At 39.4% G+C, this 6,000-nt stretch overlaps 1 long non-coding RNA gene across 1 annotated transcript in view; it reads right to left on the bottom strand.

Moving 5' to 3' along the window:
* Positions 1 to 5,042: 5,042 nt before the first annotated feature.
* Positions 5,043 to 6,000, bottom strand: part of LOC123950878 — a 210,402-nt gene continuing 209,444 nt past the window's right edge. The window contains exon 4 of the long non-coding RNA XR_006820314.1: positions 5,043 to 5,127. This is a non-coding gene — a long non-coding RNA (uncharacterized LOC123950878). The remainder of the gene's footprint in view (positions 5,128 to 6,000) is intronic.

Raw genomic sequence — 6,000 nt, 5'->3', positions numbered from 1 at the left:
ATCTTCCAAATTTACTTCATTACTCTGAATCTTAGCATCCCCATAAAGAAAAGGGAGTTGGACTTGATGATACTCACTATTTCTGGACATCTGAGTCTGATGTTGATGAAAACATAAAAGTAATATATCTAGCTGTAACTCATTATTCTACTGACACCCAACCAATACTCCCTCTTTCTCCAGTAATAACCTCACGGTAGGATGCCACCAACTGTTTTGTTTCTATAGCTAGAAAACTGTTAGCCATCCTCTCCTTTTCCATTTTTCTTAATATAGTCCCCTTTAAGTGGTTCACCATCTTTTCATTACATATTTTTAGTTTTTGAAAACCTAGTCCTACCAGCTTAATACCTGAATCTTTTCCTGAACCATCAATTTTTATCAGTCTTCTCAGGCAGGTCCTTATCTCAGATGTTCCCTCTCTTAATGGAGCTTTTGCCAGAGTCTTAGGCATTATGTTGCACTGTGTTGCATTCTCCTACAATCTAGCTTTCTCAAAGCCACCTGAGTTTCTTCTTTAGAAGGTGCACACTGTACATCTCTCTCTTCTTAAAATCCTTCAATCACTCCCCAGTGGACACAGAATGAAGTCAAGCTCTTTAGCACATTAGGCAGGCTTCTTCAGTGCCATTTCCCACAAATACTCCACCCGCCCTGCAAAACTCCTGATTTTCCATATTCTCCTGAATACTTTGTTCTGTATATAGAGCATCCTAAAACCCTTGTTGATATAAATCTATCCCTCAAGACTTAGCTTAAGCATTGCCCCTCATACTCCTACAGCTACTCTGCTTCAGTTCTGCAGAGTCCATTGCTGGTATTTGCTTCAAAGAGGAGAAAGTTTAGCAGTGCAGAGAGACTTAAATGTTAGACATCCCTTCTTCTTTCTCTACATGAACAAAATTAAATTATATTCAAGAAGAAGATGAAGTAGAAAAAGAACACACCATCCAGAAACAATAATGAGATGACAATCACAATCCTTTAACTTGGGCTTGTTCAAAGACTTCATCTCCATGAGTATATTCAAAGGTATATTTAGTTTATTGCCTCTTTAAGAAATAAATATTATAACTTCATAATTGAACACCACTATGAATATGACAGCATTCAGACAACTGCATTGAGTCCTAGAAAAATTAGTATAACTTATAAGTTCCCAGTGCTGAGGAAAAGAAAGCACACTGTTGAAACTCTGTCCCTGGTGTGTTATCCTTATGGTTGTTAATTAGTCTCAGGGAGCTAATAAGGAACATTCCTGGCTATCTAGGAATGATAGGAAGGCTACCTCTAAGAGATAAGAGAGAATGGTGCGTAGATTGCTACAAAACCATGAGAAAATTACTGAACTTTCTTGGGACTCTTTCTATTTGACAATGTAGGGACAAAATTAGTAATGTCACAGTGGCCCCTTCTCCAGTCTATCAGAAGATCTGTAGCAGTGGTTCCAGGACCAACTGTGTATTTCTCTAAGATGGAGATATAGGAAGATTGGCCAGTACTACTAGTTGCCTAGTTTGCCAGGATGCTCCTGGGTTAAGCATGTTGTCTTAACATAATTATTTTCTAAAATGGCTCCTTAGAGGGGTGCCTGGGTGGCTCAGTTGATTAAGCATCTGACTCTTGTTTTCGGCTCAGGTCATGATTTCCAGATTGTGAGATTGAGGCTCAAATAAGACTCCGTGCTCAATGGGGAGTCTACCTGAGAATCTCTCTCTCTCCCTCTCTTTCTTCCCCTCTCCCCACTGCTCTCTTGCTCCCTAAATAAAATAAATAAAATCTTAAAAAAAAAAATGCTTCAAGTTTTGAAAATTTCCCATTCTGGATGATAACTTTTATCAAAACTATAGTATGATTTTTATTTTTTCCCCTGAAAATCTCTAGGAATTAGTTACTTGTCTGGCTTTTGCTACTGATGGTGGTGAAGACTAAGACTTCAGAGTCAGACTCAGAGCTTTTTCTCCTTCTAAATCTCCTTAAAAACATGTTCTTTTTTATGATTCTCAATCTTTTAGTGTAAAGTCAAATATTCATATACTCCTATAAAATAGTTTTCAGGTATTATTTACTTTGGCTCAAGTTACAGATTCCAATGGGACCTTCTCTCTTTTCAAAGAATATCATTCTTGTTGCACTCCCCCACTGACGGCTTCCTTGCTGAGGGAATTCAGCAAAATATATACATCATTTTACCATCTGCAGGGCTGATGGCACTTAATTAGGAAAGCCAAGAGTATCAGACGACATTTTCAAAGCAGCACTTCAGGTAAGAGACTCCCTTCCCTCCTCTGCTGTGACTAATAGCTCTGCAACACATCGTATGTTCAATTGCACCACAGAATTTCCCCTAGAGAATATGGAATTTAAATCGGATGAACAGATGCTCACAAATTAAGGTACTCTATATACGTACAGCAATCCTGAAGTGGTAGGTGGAGACAAGATAAAGGAAAAATCAAATTTTGAAACCACATTATTTCTTATCCCTCTTTTCCCCTCTCTTTTCTCATCTCCGTGGAACTCCACCCCTCCCCTCTGTTACCCATCACTGTATTATTTTCCCTGTAATCTCTTAGTTTCCATAGACGGTCAGTGAGGGTCATGTGTTTTCAAATGCCAAGCCGATTCCTTTTTCTCTTCCTCTCTTTATAGTCCTGGAACTTGCTCTCAGTAGTTTCAGAAGCAAAGCTTGTAAATACTAATATTTATTTATTTATTTATTTATTTAGGTTATGGTTCAGCAAGTAGAGAAATTTGCTTTGTCTTGAACAGAAGTGTTTTTGTTAACAACGCTGATCCCCAGGTCCTTCCCCCTTGGATAGTTTCCCTCTAGATCATAGGCTTTGACCCAGGCTTGTTAGAATGAGGATCACTCAGGCTCATCTTCACCCAGATTCTAGGTCTCCACCATCGTTTCCCAATCTCTACCCCGAAGTGTGCCCCCTCTGTTCCCACATCCCACCAAGCATCTAATTTTCTCTAGGAAATAGGACACAGGAAAGCTATCCATAATAATGTGCTTGATAAGGACATGCTTTATATCTTGTTTACAAAAAAAATAGGGGCACCTGGTGGCTTAGTGGGTTAAAGCCTCTGCCTTCGGCTCAGGTCATGGTCTCAAGGTCCTGGGATTGAGCCCCGCATCAGGCTCTCTGCTTGGCAGGGAGCCTGTTTCCCTTCCTCTCTCTCTGCCTGCCTTTTTGCCTATTTGTGATCTCTGTCAAATGAATAAAGAAAAAAAATATATATATATATATGGAGAGCGAGAGAGAGAGAAACCCTTCCCTTCATGGGAGATAGCCCTTCTTAACAGAGAAATATTGCAAAGATCTCAAAGAACATTACCTTTGAGGATTGTCTTTGTCTTTCTGTATAGTAAAGTAGGTATCGGTGGCTCATGAAAAACAGCCACAGTTCACCAATAAACACTTTAATGAATGCTTTTTGGGGCACATTTTATTTCCTTCCATCCTCCTTTCCCAGTTGAATTTTAAAATGTATATTTGCTTTTACAAAACAATAATGATTTGTAATCTTTATTGTGAAGCCTATAGAGTACAAACCCACGTTTCCCTGTCCTCTTTCATTCTTCACATCACCTTATTTTACTCATTAAACAATGCTTTAAAATGCCCTAGATTTATTTTTCCTACTCCAGTTACAACAGCTCCACGTTTGTCTCATGAGAGCCATTCCTCATCTGCCTTATCTGTTTTTGAGAACCTCGATAGTAGACTTGGCTGTGTGGCCACATGAAGTAAGGTCATTCATGCTCATCTTGTCAAACTTGTCATAGGCCTGAGATTTCACATAACAGAATATCCCCTTGTGCATTCTTAGCAATGCCACACAACAGGGGATTTTAGAATTCAATATGCAATATCATATTCTCTAAATTGAGTGGTTGTTTCAACAAAATTTCCAGTATTGTAAAATTGTGGAATATAAAAATAAACAGAGGAAGAAAAGTGTCTCACAGTACTTATTTTATCCAAAGGTAGAAAATTTATAGCAAAAGGAAAGAAAATCTTTTCTACCCATGGTAGGGAGTTGGGGTCAGAAGGGTGTGAGACAGTATAAAAGACACATTTCCTCTAGCCATCCAGAAAACATCTTTGTTTACCACTGTAGTGTTGCCAAGGCAACACCAGCTACTTATGACATCATGTTGAGATGGCTATCACAAGCACCACAGCACTGTTTTTTAAATGTGAAAGGGAAAAGCAAAATCATCACTGGTAGCCAAAGATTGTAATGAAAGAGGGAAACTAGATTATAGCCTACATTCAGCTTCACTTGAATCATTCCCATTTTATTTTCAGACCAATAGTGGCAAATAAATTGTGCTTTTGGGTTAACAACTGCAGTATACATATTTAGCTCTAGTTTCATCATCTGCCATCTCTTTCCTAAAAATTTCAAAAGGGAACAGTAGATTTTGTTGTCAGTAGAAGAAAAGAAAACATCCCAAACCTTTTCCTGGATCACCTCAGGTCTTTCTGGAATACCCTTGTCTACAGCTGTGTTAACATGGATCTGTTTATTTCTTTACATTTCGATCTGGTCTTGATGCCCTTGACCATGAAAACACAGTGTAATAGAATGTCACCTTCTCTATATAACTGTCCTTTCTCAGTTTCCATACAGTGCTCCTGAGAAAACAATTCTACCCATGGCCCTGAAAATGTAGGAAGGATTTAAGCCAGTGGTCAGGAAGAAGTACATGGATGTGGTAATGCCCAATAGTGTGTGCATAGGGATGTGGGCAGGGGGGAGAAGTGGTGAAAAAGTGCCCCTGAGATGAGGTATAAGCTTCTGCAAAAGGAAGAAATGACAAGCCTGCTGCATATACCTTTTAACACTTTTAGGTTGTTTTGAAAGTTCTGATAGATGTTCAAGGAGGAAAATGCTTATGTCCCTTGGTTCTCTGAGGAAAAATTAATCTATGTGCTAGAGGGACTATAGCAGGCTTGAGAACAGGCTGGCACACTGATAAAATGCAGTCTACTCAGGGTACCAAAGGAAGGGGGAGCAGTGTGATGGGCTCCTGCGCATGTATGACAAACCTCGATAGGGAGATCGTGGAGATTCACATGGAGCCTCAGCACAGGTCCAGGGAAGCTGACTCTGCGGGGGAAAAAAAAAAAAGGTGAAAAAAGTGAAGCCAAATGATTTTTAGTGTGAGAGGAAGATTTGGGAGAGGAACAAAGTTGCCATGACAGGCATTTGAAAAAGAAAGTATTACTTCTGTGAGACACATGGTGTTTTGGTAAAGAATAAGGCAAAATGGGCAAGAAATTTACAATGATGAGGGGCCAACATCTCAGTGGTAGCGTCTGACCTTATGATGTCTTACAGCACAAAGGAAGCTGGATGAGGGGTTTCTCTTTGTTCTGTAAAACATTGCTCTATAAACCCTTCCACAAGTTGTATACACAACACTCTCTCTTCGTTGGGTTCTCCCTTGACAGCCTGGACATAGCTACTGCCCTCCTGTTGTCCACACAATTCACACCATTGGCAGATCCACCCATCATGCCATCCCGGAGAGACTCCTGCTTCTTATCTTCACTGCCTCTCCTCCAAGGTCTCCAAGGTCTCAACCCCATGGAATACAGTTCTCTATTCATTAAGGCGATAGGGAAAGCAGTGTAATTAGAGGCCCATATCTGGATTAATAGCAATTGTTTTTGCCACTCAATTAACGAAGTAGCTCAATATTTACCAAACCTGCTCAAATCGCTAACCTTGCATTGAGTACACAGCATTCAAAGTCTCAGGAAAATATATGGGAGAACGCTACTTGGAAATTATTGACTGAAGGCAAAAATCTAGAAACCTAGCTCCTACCTCTCCTAGGTAGGAATAAGACTTTTCAAGCAGTCTGCCATATGTGCGTATAAAAGTGTTATCTATAACTCATATAAATATTTTTTGTTTTATATATTGCAAAAATTTTAAGATGTGACACATTTCTTTTAAATGGAAAATGAGAATGGA

The sequence above is a fragment of the Meles meles genome, chromosome 9, assembly GCF_922984935.1.
Source record: "Meles meles chromosome 9, mMelMel3.1 paternal haplotype, whole genome shotgun sequence".
NCBI lineage: Eukaryota > Metazoa > Chordata > Mammalia > Carnivora > Mustelidae > Meles > Meles meles.
The sequence above is the reverse complement of the archived record's forward strand: the minus strand, read 5'-3'. Positions and strand labels throughout refer to the sequence as shown.